At 39.5% G+C, this 12,988-nt stretch overlaps 1 long non-coding RNA gene across 3 annotated transcripts in view; it reads left to right on the top strand.

Moving 5' to 3' along the window:
* Positions 1-408: 408 nt before the first annotated feature.
* The window catches only part of LOC103560386 (uncharacterized), a 50,305-nt gene continuing 37,725 nt past the window's right edge, over positions 409-12,988 (top strand). For all 3 annotated transcript variants that reach the window (XR_547175.2, XR_011529240.1, XR_547174.2), the window contains exons 1-2: positions 409-597; positions 7,830-7,916. This is a non-coding gene — a long non-coding RNA (uncharacterized lncRNA). The remainder of the gene's footprint in view (positions 598-7,829; positions 7,917-12,988) is intronic.

Genomic DNA, 12,988 nt, shown 5'->3' with positions numbered 1-12,988 from the left:
AGTTCGTAAAGTTTCAGGAATTTACCTGGGTTGGGGAACTTATTGGTGGTGGAGCTGGGACGAGAAATAAGGTCTTATTTTTTCTCTACCACATTATGCTTCCTCTGCATTGTGATCCCTGGAACCAGTGCACGAGTTTACAAATCCTGTGTAACAATCCTGGATTTTACAGCATACAGCACAGCTAACTAACACCGTTGCATACTGGCACCAATTTTCTGCTTGAAAAATTTCTGTCTCAAGCAGTTTTCCTTTTCTTTACTGTGGCAGATTTTCAAAAGTTCTGCAATTTTCATGAGCAAATCTTAACTTGTGGATTAGAAGCCTTTAGAAGGAAGACAACATGTTCCCAAAAGTTAATTACAGATTTCATTTTTCCATAACTTTCTGCTTCCAGGATTCTGACTCATCAGTCAGTACAACTTTGGCGTGCTCTCTCCAACCGGAAGGGCTGCACGGAAATTTGACTAATGCCATTTCAAGGGTAAAATTCAGTTTAGCCTGGAGCTAGGCCTCAAAAGATGAAAATCCAACTTCACAACACTGTCTTCCACCTTGACAGGTGACAGAGTAAGCAGAGTTTGTAATGTTGGCAGTGTAAGTAGTATATATAATATTCTTTACTTAATATCTGAGTCTATATACACAGCTATGACATTTCTTAAACAAAATCTACTTAACTTTTTTCTGCTTTGAGTATTTTGAAAAAGTGTTTTCCTTAATTAGGGTGCTATTTTTAAAGCTGTTATTGTGGTAGAATATTATCTTCACAAAATATGTTTATTAAAGTATTTAAAATGATATATTTTAAGGAATAGTCTTTGTATTACTGGATCTGAACAACTTGAGGTGCTTATTCCTGGTGTTCACCCCAAACATACTGGATTTGCATTTTTAACAAATCTGTCAGATGGTTTTTATGCACATGAAATTTTGAGAACCTCTGATTTGATGGAGAGAAGAGTATATGTTTAAAAATATTTGTGTCCCTCAAGACACTGATGTTTTCCTTGCCAGCTGTTTTTCCATGTTATGTTACTAGCTGCAAAATCATCTGCTTTAGAAAGCAGTAACTTCTAGTAACGTCTATGTTACTAGAGGTAAAATCAAGCCATGAAATTTATTGACATTACCAGTTATTCTGAAGATTCTAGCTGAATCATTTGCTCAGTTAAATGGATGCATTTATTTAGTTTATTTGAATTTCAATCAGTTAAGTGATCAATAACTATTCTTGGAATAGCTACTTGAGTAATGCTCTGCAGAGAATGCTTACTAATCAAATGCATCACAGAGCTGAGTTTCCAGAGCATGTTGCTAACACTGCCATCATACTGTCAGCCCATTGTATTTACCACTGTGCTCAGTTGCTGTGTCTATCTACCTCCACGTGAATTCCATGATGGTTAGGCAACAAATCTTACTCATTTTTATGTCTCCAGCTCCCAGGACCATCCTTGGTATGTTATAAGCACCTATTTTATGTCTGTATTTGAATTTTCAAGGAACAAATATGTGGCGGCACAAACATGCGTGACCAGAATATGTTGCAGGAAGTAGAATAGAACGATCAGTGGTTGAATTTGAAAACCAGATGTGTTCAGAGAACACAGGTGACTCTAGAGAAATGTTCAAGGAAGGAAGTCTAGGTGGGTTTCAATTTATGCTTATTATTTTAGTTAAACGTAATGAAAATATACTCTATTAAATGTCATATGATACTTTTCCACATATTATTTCATAAGAATTTCCCAATGCTATTAAAAATTCTCTAAGCAGCATCAATGATTGTATAATGTTTAATTGAATTAATGTACACGTTTTGTACTAATCCCCTCAGGATTTTTCCTAATGTTTTCTTTTTTTCTCTCATAAAGATTGCTTCATTGAATATCATTTTACACATTTCTTTTCTGTCTTTGAATTACATTGGGTCAAATCATATTCACGTATTTTTGAGGTTATTTAAATATGAGATCAAAACACTTTACAAAGTCATACATATATCTTTCTATATATGAATGCCTGAATAGGGCATTTCTTAAAGATATTTCTTAAGGGAATTGCTTGAAATTTAGTGATTTCTCATAGAAGTGACATTCTAAACTGCAGTTGGGTTCCCAGACTGCTTTCTGAATTTTATTTTATCCTTAGAACTGGCTGAAATATTACTTATAATCCCAAATCCTACCTTACTCCAACACATTCAAGTATTGAAACTTGAACCCGATTGCAGAATCCAAGCCAGGTCCAGAGGCTTCACACTCCACATCCTTTGAAGCTTAAAGACGTCTCTAAATCTTCACTTCCTCTGAGCCCCAAGGGAGAAGAAGGGGAGAGGATGTGGTTGGTGGGTGGGATCTCCCAAGGCTGGGTGGTCTGGTCCCATGGCAGCTTGAGGAGGGGCTGGTAGCAGGGGATGTGTGTAAGGATAGATGGAGTGGCAGTGTCTACGAAGGGGATACTCATGCTGGTCACTGCACATTCAGGAAAATAAGCTTGATTATATTGGACCTCGACAAATCTGGATTTTACTCTGTAGCGGTGGGGTGCTGTTGAAAGTACTTTCCTTCCGTGTTTCTGCATGGTTCAAACACATGATTGAAATGAAATTGAAAAGGAAAAGACTCACTGTGTGGATTTGTTAATGCTCTGCCCGGATGCCCTTTGGTCCCTTTTACTGCTTCTGTGCACCCCTCCCCCAGCTTCTGTGAGCTTTCTCTCCTCTTTTTCTTTTAACAGCTTTATTGAGGTATCTTTGAAATATAAAAATTGTATATTTTTAGAGTGTACAACCTGTTGTTTTGATATATGTATATATTGTAAAAAGATCACCACAGTCAAGCTAATTAACATATTCACCCACCTCTACATAGTTACCATTGCGTATGTGTGTGTAATACCACCTGCACCTGCCACTCTCTTCAGAGGACTGCCTTGGGGCTGTGGGAGCCACTTTGCCACCGGCATGGGGAGCCTGGAATGCTTGGGACCTCACTTGGCAGCTGTTAGCTAGTGACTGCCCCTGGTTCCAAAAGATCGAAAGCTCAGCACTCTTGCCTTGAGTAGGAAAAACGGTGAAGTGTAATTGCACTTGAGAATTCCCCGCAGGACCAGGCTGAGACTGCTCCAGGAAAGACTGCCTGAAAGTCGCACTGTGCTTGGCTCCTTCCCTGCCTTTAGCTGCTCCCTCAACTCCTTTTCCAATGTCTGCTGGGAGCACTTCCGCAGTAAATGGTTTGCTTGCAAATCCTCGTTCCAGGGCCTGCTTTTGGGGAAGCCAACCTAAGACACCCTGCCATCATGTGGGTTCAGGCATCTATGCTTTCTCCTGTTCTTTTAATATCTAAAAACACCTCTTATTTTGAAATCGTACCACATATACAATCTACTTTTATCCCGTTCAATATTATTTCAACTTTGTTATTAGCAGCTATATAATCTTCCACTGGTATCTGAGTTTAATAAACAATTTTGAATTGTCAAATATTTATGCTGTTGCTTTAATTTTATAAGTAATGCTGTGATGAATAATTCAGTCTTTTCCTTACTATATCACTCTAGGATACATTCACAAAAGGCATGGACATTGTTATAACTTGAACTCTGCCAAAGTTAGACCATTTTAAAGACACTATTAATGAATAGGTGCACTAGTTTTGCCACCCCCTTACTGACACCCAATGAGAATATTATAAGTATTATGTTAACTTCTTAGGTATTACACGGTAATAACCACAGTAACATAATAACAACCATTTATTAAGCACTTCCTTTGTGTTGGGTATTTTATTAGGTGTTTTGCCAAGATTATTTTATTTAATCCTTCAAACAACCAGGTGAGATGAGTATAATCATGTGATGAGGGAACTGAAATTGAGAGATGTAAACACTTTACACGAATCTTATGGCATGGGAGTGGCCCTGCTGGGACTTGAGGTAGTGTCTGGTTCCAACTCTCTGCTCTCCTTCCATTTTCTATCTACCTTGTTGTTAATTTGTATTTCTGTTTTTGTTACTAGCTACATTAAGCATTTCCTCCACTTATTTTTTTGAAAATTATATTTCTTCTTGCATGAATTTTCTGTTTGTGTCTTGCCAGCTCATCTACTGGAGTATCAATGGTTTTTCTCACCAATTTGTGTGATCTTTTTGTATATTGTAGTTGGGAACCCTCTGTGAATAATATTTATTGAAAATATTGGTGTCTATTTCATTTTTTACATTGTATTTATTATAAATATTGAGTTGTTAGATTACTCTTTTTTCTCTACATAAGTTTTTCAAATTTGTCAAAGCATAGAATATTATTCTTCTAAAAAGCTGGTATGCTTTTCTATTTGTTACAATTTCTATGTTTAGATTTTAAAAACGTTTATTTAATCTAAATTGAGCAATATATGTGTGTATAATATATGTATGTGTATAGTCTTCTTTTGGTATATTGACCATTTTGGAGGCAGGAAGAGTAAACTGATGTAGTATAGTGTTTTAGCAAATGAATGTGGAAGTAGGATGGGGTTGTGTGAGGGGAAGTGTTAACACGTATGGAGCGTGTGCTATGTGCTCAGCGTTTTTTGTATAGTCATGGGATCTGGTTAGGAGACTTTCCTATCAACCCACCCTGAATAAGACAGGAGCCTAAAGTAGGGTCATTGCAATATGAGAAGAAAGAGGGAGCAGTCAGACAGGCTCAGATAACTGCTGCATCTCTCCTTTTCTCTTTATGCCACACATTCTGTGTCTAACACTATATCAGGTGGAGAATTTTGAGAATTCTTAGTAATTTTGGGTTTTACATAGAAAAACATTATTTTCTGGTAAGAATGGTTATATGAGCAATTCAGGTAAAAGCAGGTTAATTATTTTTTTCTGAAGAAGATTCACCCTGAGCTAACATCTGTGGCCAATCTTCCTCTTTTTGTATGTGAGCCACCACCACAGCATGGCCACCGACAGATGAGTGATGCAGGTCCATGCCTGGGAACCGAACCCAGGCTGCTGAAGCAGAGTGTGTGGAAGTTAACCACTAGGCCACTGGGGCTGGCCCAGCAGGTTAATTTTTTGGACCAATTTGTGGGTCTTTAGAAATGATTTTAGCTGATCAAGCTATAATCATGAGATTATTGTCTACTAAACCAGAGAAGTCATGTTTGCACCTATCTATTGTGACTTAAGCATTTTTATGGATTTGATGCTATCGAGAAGAGATTGTTGGAAGTAAATTATGTACTTTTGCTCTTTAGCTGTCGTCTGTAGCTGGTTGCTCATCTTCTGGTTTCTGTGATTTGTTGCAAAGGCAGTTCTTGTGGTGTTGGAAATAGGATAACAGAGTACAACCCACAAGTGGCCCTACTTAAAACCAGTCAAACTAGTTAACCCAGTTACTTTTACAGTTTGGGTGACAAAGTTTTATGATATTTGAGGAATATAAGGAAACAATATATATAATAATGGCTAACATTTGAATAGAATCTTACTGTTTACACATACTTTCACAATACATTATTTAATTTTCATAATAGCATAAGATAGAATTATCTTGAACCTGGAACCCCACTTCGGTTTCCATGTGTTACACAGGGCTGGAATTACTAGAAAAGAAGGTTTAGAATTGCCTAGTAACAAACTTCATATATAAAGGGATGTGACACAAAAGAGATTCTCCTTCTTAACTTGGAAAGAAAACACAGACAAACGGACAAACAAAAGGAGAGAGGCAGAACCTAAAAAGCAGATCTAAGGAAGAAATTCTTCATAGTGATGACAGTGTCTGAAGGAAGTTTCAGCATTTATTCTCTAGTTTAAATCTACTCTTTGGGATGATTTGTAAATACTTAAGCCTGATAGCTAGAAACTCAATAATTGACATCTCCAAATCACATGGGAGATTTTTAAAAAACTTTTTATTAAGATTATGATAGTTTACAACCTTGTGAAATTTCAGTTGTACGTTATTGTTAGTCGTGTTGTAGGTGCACCACTTCACCCTTTGTGCCCCCCCCCCCCCCGCCCTTTCCCCTGGTAATCACCAATCAGTTCTCTTTGTCTCTATGTTTAACTTCCACCTATGAGTGGAGTCATACAGAGTTCGTCTTTCTCTATCTGGCTTATTTCACTTAACATAATACCTTCAAGGTCCATCCATTTTGTTGTGAATGGGACGATTTTATCTTTTTTATGGCCTAGTAGTATTCCATTGTATATATATATACACTGTATCTTCTTTATCCAATCATGTGTCAATGGGCACTTAGGTTGCTTCCACATCTTGGCTATTGTAAATAATGCTGCAATGAACATAGGGGTGCATGGGACTTTTGGAATTGCTGATTTCAAGTTCTTTGGATAGATACCCAGTAGTGGGATGGCTGGGTCATAAGGTATTTCTATTTTTAATTTTTTGAGAAATATCCAGGCTGTTTTCCATAGTGGCTGCACCAGTTTGCATTCCCACCAACAGTGTATGAGGGTTCCTTTTTCTCCACAACCTCTCCAACATTTGTCACTTTTTGTTTTGGATATTTTTGCCATTTTAACAGGTATAAGGTGATATCTTAGTGCAGTTTTGATTTGCATTTCCCTAATGATTAGTGATGATGAGCATCTTTTCATGTGCCTATTGGCCATCCGTATATATTCTTTGGAGAAATGTCTGTTCATGTCCTCTGCCCATTTTTTGATCGGGTTGTTTGATTTTTTGTTGTTGAGCTGTGTGAGTTCTTTATATATTATGGAGATTAACCCTTTGTCAGATAAATAACTTGTAAATATTTTTTCCCAATTAGTGGGTTGTTTTTTTGTTTCAATTCTGTTTTCCCTTGCCTTGAAGAAGCTCTTTAGTCTGATGAAGTCCACATGGGAGATTTTTAAGTAGTGACTCTCCACTCTTCAATGTTGATGGTGACGGTGATGAAAGTTAATGTTTACTGAGACTGTGGATCATGTATCATGCTGACAGATTGATATGAAATATATCATAATGCTCACAATAACCTGAGGAAACCAGCCCCATTACCCTCATTTTCAAACTAGGGAAGATGAAGCCTAGACAGATTGATTAACAGCCAGGAAGTCACTGGGCTGTGATTGGATATCAGATTACCTGACTGAAAAGTTTGCCTATGTAGAGATTATACTCCACTCTAGGACAGGTATTCGGGACCTCCTGGAGGAGTTGCCTGAACGAAAATATTGCTATTTAGCACTATGTTCTAACCAGGTCAGCTGCTCAGCCCAATTTCACACAATAGTCACTGGTTATTCATGTTGGCCTTCGCCAAGCAGCCTGGAGAACCTGTTATGCAGGCCATAGCGCTGAGTTCAGTTCTCCACTGGCCCACTGAGAAGTGCCTGGTGCCCTCGTGAGGCAGCACTCACGGCCAGAAGTGGGAAGGAGGGTGAGGCCACTCAGCATCAACTCTGTTATCTCAACAACTGGCTTTGCTCTGTTACTAATCATGCCTATTTTATAGATGAGAAACCTGAGGCTCAGAGAGATCTTCCTGCTTTTCTTAAATGTTTATCCTTTTAATAGCAGGAAGAGCAGGAAATGTTTTGGACTTGAAGAGGTTTCCATCAAACATAAATGGTGTGGAAGATAAAGATCTCAAGATCTCCTCCTTTGGAAAGCACCTCTGGAAACTCAATACACTCCAGAACATCCATCACTCTAGATTATTTCTTTAGGGAGTAAAAAGCTTTCTATATTTGGTTCAGTTCTAAAAATACTAGGCTCTGATAGAGAAGAGATATTTCTCTGCTGTGAAAATAAAGTTTCTTCTTTTTTCTTCTCGGAACGGTGACTTCCTTGTTTTTTGCCTTTTCAGAGAATGTGTGTTCTGTCAGCAGCTAAGAGCACAGATCTGGGTGCTGATCAAGACCCCGAAGCAGGCCTGAGAAAACGCAGAACTGAGGTAAAGAGTTCCAGGAAACACTGCAAAGGCTGTCACGATGTTCTGTGGTATTTCAAGTGCTTAGAAGAAGGTGAACCTGAGGTGACTATGAAGAAGGTAGAGGCGCAGAAGAAGGTAGTCTGAGAAATGGAAAACTCTGAAAAGAAAAATGTGAATTTTTCTTTTCAGAGTAATGTAAGGATGGCTTTTTGTTTTTTTTTTGTTAAAAAGAGGAAACGTTAGCCAACTTGAGTTTGGGTCATGCTTTGGATAAAATTGAAATCCTTTATTACGCTCTTCAAGGCTTCTCATCTGTGGCTTCACTGAGCTCACCGCCTGCCACTCTCTCCTCACGCACGGTGCTCGAGGCACACTGGCCTTCCTGCGTTTCTGCGTCCACTTGCTTTGGCCTGAGGGCCATCAGCATTTGCCATTCCCTCTGCCTGAGATGCCTTCCCTACTCTGTTCCTCTGGCGGGTCATTCTCATCCAGCAGGTCTCCCTCGAATGCCTTTGCCAGATGGCCCTGGTGAGCCTGGTGCTCCCCGCCCCAGTCTGCTGCTCTCATCCGTGGTCCTCCTCTCCTCTGGGACACGTGAGAAGATCATACTTGCCTCACACCTTGTAGTCAGGCAGGATTGTGGTACAAGTTTTGGCCAACGGGGCATAGATGAAAGTGATGTGATGGTGCAGTCTCATCAGCCTTGGTGGTACCCAGGGGTGAGAACACAGAGCAGAGCCCCGCTGAGGCATGGGGTATGGGGCATGCATAAAAGAAAAACTCCAACTGTCTTGCCTTAGGACACTGAGATTTTGGGGGTTGTTTATTATTGCAAGGTAATTACCCCATCTGGTCTAAAACACCATCCTTCTGTTTTATTTTCTTCAGAGGACCTGTCCGTCTTTGAAAGGTTTCATTTCTTTATTATTAATCTGTCTGCCCCTTCCAAACATGGCCAGGTGCATCAGTAGCACACACTACAGTAAGAGATTAGCTTTCCATTTGTCTGTGGATCCGCATCCATCTCAAACAATCTTAAACAAGTCTTTCAGAATAGCCCTTACACGGGCTCTTACACGGATCTGGTGGATAAGGAGCGACCCGTGAACAGCCCTTGCTGAAGTAGGCTGGGTGCCCAGGCCCTCGATGCTCTCCCTGCCCCAGCCCTTTCCTCTGAGAGGGAAGTGCCTAACTTGTTCTAGAAGGGTTATAAACTGAGCAGGACCAGACAGAATGTGTATTGTTTCCCGTCCCTAAGGTGGGTCTCCTCCCAACACATACACTAGGAAAGAAGAGGGTGTGTGTTTCTGGAACCTCCACAGATTCTGTTCTTTCCATTCATCACTCTATTCACCTAGATAGGACCAATACCCCCCAGGTAAGTGCAACACGGTGACCCCGACTGTTGCAGCTCCCTAGTCCTGCCTTGGATGGGAATTCAGGGTGAAAAACCTTTATGGAATGCCTCCATTAGAAAATGAAGGGATTGTGCTGCATCGGCAGTTTCCAGACGGCGTCCCCTGAGGTGCCGTGGGGCTTCACAAGGGGAGCGGCGGGCATCTATTGCAAAACGACCTTCATCTCTCTTTCCCTCGCTTGCTCGCTCTTCAACCAAAGCATCTCTGTTGGTTTAATCTGTTTTATACATTTTGAGGGGTCTGTATAGTTTTCATTTGAAAAGGGATTTATTATTTTTAAAAAAATTTCAAAAAAATTGGACTAGATATTTCTAAAACCCCTTCTGCTTCTAATGTTCTAGGAATCTAGGAGCCTAGTATGGTCAAGGTACTGGCTGGGCACGGGGCACAGTGGGCCACCTGGAAGTGAGGAAGACATCACCGCTGACCTTCCAGGAACTGACTGTAGCAGAAGAAAGATACTCTTACATGAATAATATCAGGATATGAGTAAAGGTGGGGGAAGGAGGGAGGAGAGCAGAGAACCAAGTGTGGAATGTCGATGAAAGTCACCACCAAATGCAAACCCTACTCTTGTGGGCCCTTCCCAACCCCATCCCAGCAGCATGGTTGACGATGGGGAACCTTCTCCAAGTCTGGACACAGGCCCTGACTGCTTCCAAACTGACTTTGGTACCCCAGTTCCCCAGTACTGACCTTCTGGCTTTGTTTTTGTTTTTCATTCATGAGACTTTTTGTCTGATATATTCCATGTCCTTAGCAATCTTATTTCTTATCAAAAATGTTGGTAACACATATCTTGGCAATTTCAATTAGAAGTTAAATACTATGAAGACATAAAATTTACTCCAATGTTAGTAACTTCAGAGATGGGAAATGTTGACAGCTACGGCATATCAAATTTATAGATTTCAGTGTCACTGGCCACCCTGCCACCTGTGACCACATGGATATGAAGGTGTTGCCGTGTCTTATTTTAGCAGAGTGGTCCAACTCTCCATGCTTCCAGTGCAGGCTCTGCCACGAACTGCCTTGGGATTTCAGGCTATTTCATTTCTCTTGGCTTCAGTTTCTTCTGTGCACAGAAAAGTTAGACCTTATTATATTATTGTATTTTAATCTTTCTCTTCTTTTTGGTCATGCATTTATTTATTTAAATTTCTAATTTTTAATAAAGACAATATGTTCATAGGCCTTAAAATCTAAATGGTACCCACACATATACAGTCAGGCTTCTTGCTCCCACTCCTGTCTTCTGTTTGATCTCCACCCCTTCCCATAGGTAACTATTTTTATTAGTCTTTTTGGGTCTTCTTCCAGAAATTCTTCTTGCAGCCAGTCTGATAACAAATATGTTGTCCCCCTTGTTCTTAATACGACAGGAGCACATTGTATGTATCCTCTGTACCTAAAAATCTACCTTTTCTATAGATAGAATATGCCTTCATTCTTGTACAGCTGGTTAGCATTCCATTTTATTGATATAGTTTAATGTTTTTGGCTAATCTGCTAATGATAGCTGTATGGATTGCTTATCTTTTTCTATTATAACTATGTTGTGATAAATAATCTTGTGCATATGTCATTTCTAATGTGTGCAAATAAAACTGAGAATAAATTCCTAAAAGTGGGATTGCTAGGTCAAAGGGTGTACACCCTTCGTAAATTTGATAGCTATTGTCAAATTGCCCTCCATAGGCATTGCACTACCTGACCCTTCCGCTAGGAATGTATGAAAGTGCCTGTTTCTCCACAGCCTCACCATCAGAATGTGGCATCAAACTCTTGAATTCATGCTAATCTATTAGCTTAGATATGGTATTTCAATGCAATTTTTATTTGCATTTCTCTCTTTATGATTCAGGTTAATCATCTTTTAAACATTCAAGAACTCTTTGTAATTTTAAGAATCTGTTCTTGAGCCTGAGTTTTCTCATAGGCTTATGGCAAAACAACGCTCCCCTGGTTTATCCACAGCTTCATCAAGCCACATCCCCAAACTATGGATGCCCACAGTGTTCTCTCTTGCCTTCTCATTGATTTTACCCTGGGAAACACTCCTAGCCTATCCTTCATCTTCCCCTGTTCATTTCTTTTTATGTCAACATAATGCTTTCCTTTGTATGGAATTGCTTTCCAGTAGGAACTCTCGTAGCCAAAGCACTTGCTGATACATTCACTAGGATTACCTCATTGCTACACAATTCCCTACGGTCTCATTAAGTATAAAAATCAAAAACAAAAGAACAAGGAACAACAACCAAAAACTAGACCTTTCCCTCTTTGTGTTCAAATCCAAGAAGACTGGATATTCTTTCACTGAAGAGAGAGTGATCAGTGTCATCAACATGTGGAATTTTCTTGTGATTTTGGCCTGACAGGACTATTTGTACATAGATACCGTGTAAAGTCATATTTGTATCCAGATGCTAATTCGAGGCGGAGACCGAGAGGGACTTGGCAAAGAGGATGATATGTGAGGGTTCTTGGCAAATATGAAAGCGTGTAGAAAGAGATCGTGGGGTGTGGTAGCATCTGATCTCTACATCCTGATGCATCCATCAACTTTGTTGCTTTTAAAGTATCTGGGTTATAGTATTGGACATGGCACAGCGTCTATATCCTCTGGCTGAGGGCTTTCAAAGACAAAGCACGGCACCTCAGCTTTCCTTACGCATAGTAAGCCCCCAAGCACATTATCTAGATAGTCACCAGCATAATGCAGATAATTTTGACAGGATGGATGTGACCCAGGGTTGGCTTCATGGGTGTGTGAACTGTGCAACTGCATAGAGCCCTGTACTCAAAGGGCCTCATGCTTGGTTAATGCTCTGCTGTCACCATAGTGAAATTCTTAATAATTTTTGACCAAGGGGGCTGGTCTCTCATTTTTATTCTGACTGAGTCCCACAAATTATGTAGCTGCTCCTGAAGTTAAATTGCCTGGTAAATCAAGTCTGTTTGTAGAGCAGAGTCCAAGGGATTAGTATTATGAAACATCTGTAAATATCCTTCCTTCTATTAAGGTAATTGACACTTCTGTTTGTAAATTTTGGTTGGAAGTGATACCTCTATCATTGGTTTCGACAGAAAACAATGTGTATTTATTTTAATCTTTCATACCCTACTTTAAAGAGCAGACCAGATACAGCCATGAAGTGCAAAAGGATGAGTGAAATATTTTCCCTGTGCTCCTGTGAGTCAAGACAGAGAACACCACTAAAATCTATTTGAAAATTGTACTAAGAGTAGCCATTTCCTTCCCCCATAGACATGCTATGTCTCATTCCCACATATAAATTTAAGTTTAAAATCTTAATTCAAGTTACTTGCAAAGAAGACATCCAAAAAGACTTGAAGATTCAAATATGCCTCTTGGGACCTAGAGTTTTAACCATTGTTTGATAAGTGGTTACAAAATAATCCAATACTAAAATAACCTTCCAAATTAAGATACTCAAAAGTTTGACCTGAAGATATTCTAAATAATTTCATTCCCTTCTTTGAGTCTACAAATTTAAGAAGAAAGTGAGTAATCTGCATTCAGAGGGTAAAACTCAAGGCAAGCATGTATTGTTCTGGGTTGGGATGAAAAAACAAACACACCCTCTAGAAGCAAAAACAAAGTTAGGCTGACTTCAATGTTAGGGATGCTGTTGCACAATCAATTCACTG

Source organism: Equus przewalskii, chromosome 18 (genome assembly GCF_037783145.1).
Source record: "Equus przewalskii isolate Varuska chromosome 18, EquPr2, whole genome shotgun sequence".
NCBI classification, from domain to species: Eukaryota; Metazoa; Chordata; class Mammalia; order Perissodactyla; family Equidae; genus Equus; species Equus przewalskii.
The sequence above is the reverse complement of the archived record's forward strand: the minus strand, read 5'-3'. Positions and strand labels throughout refer to the sequence as shown.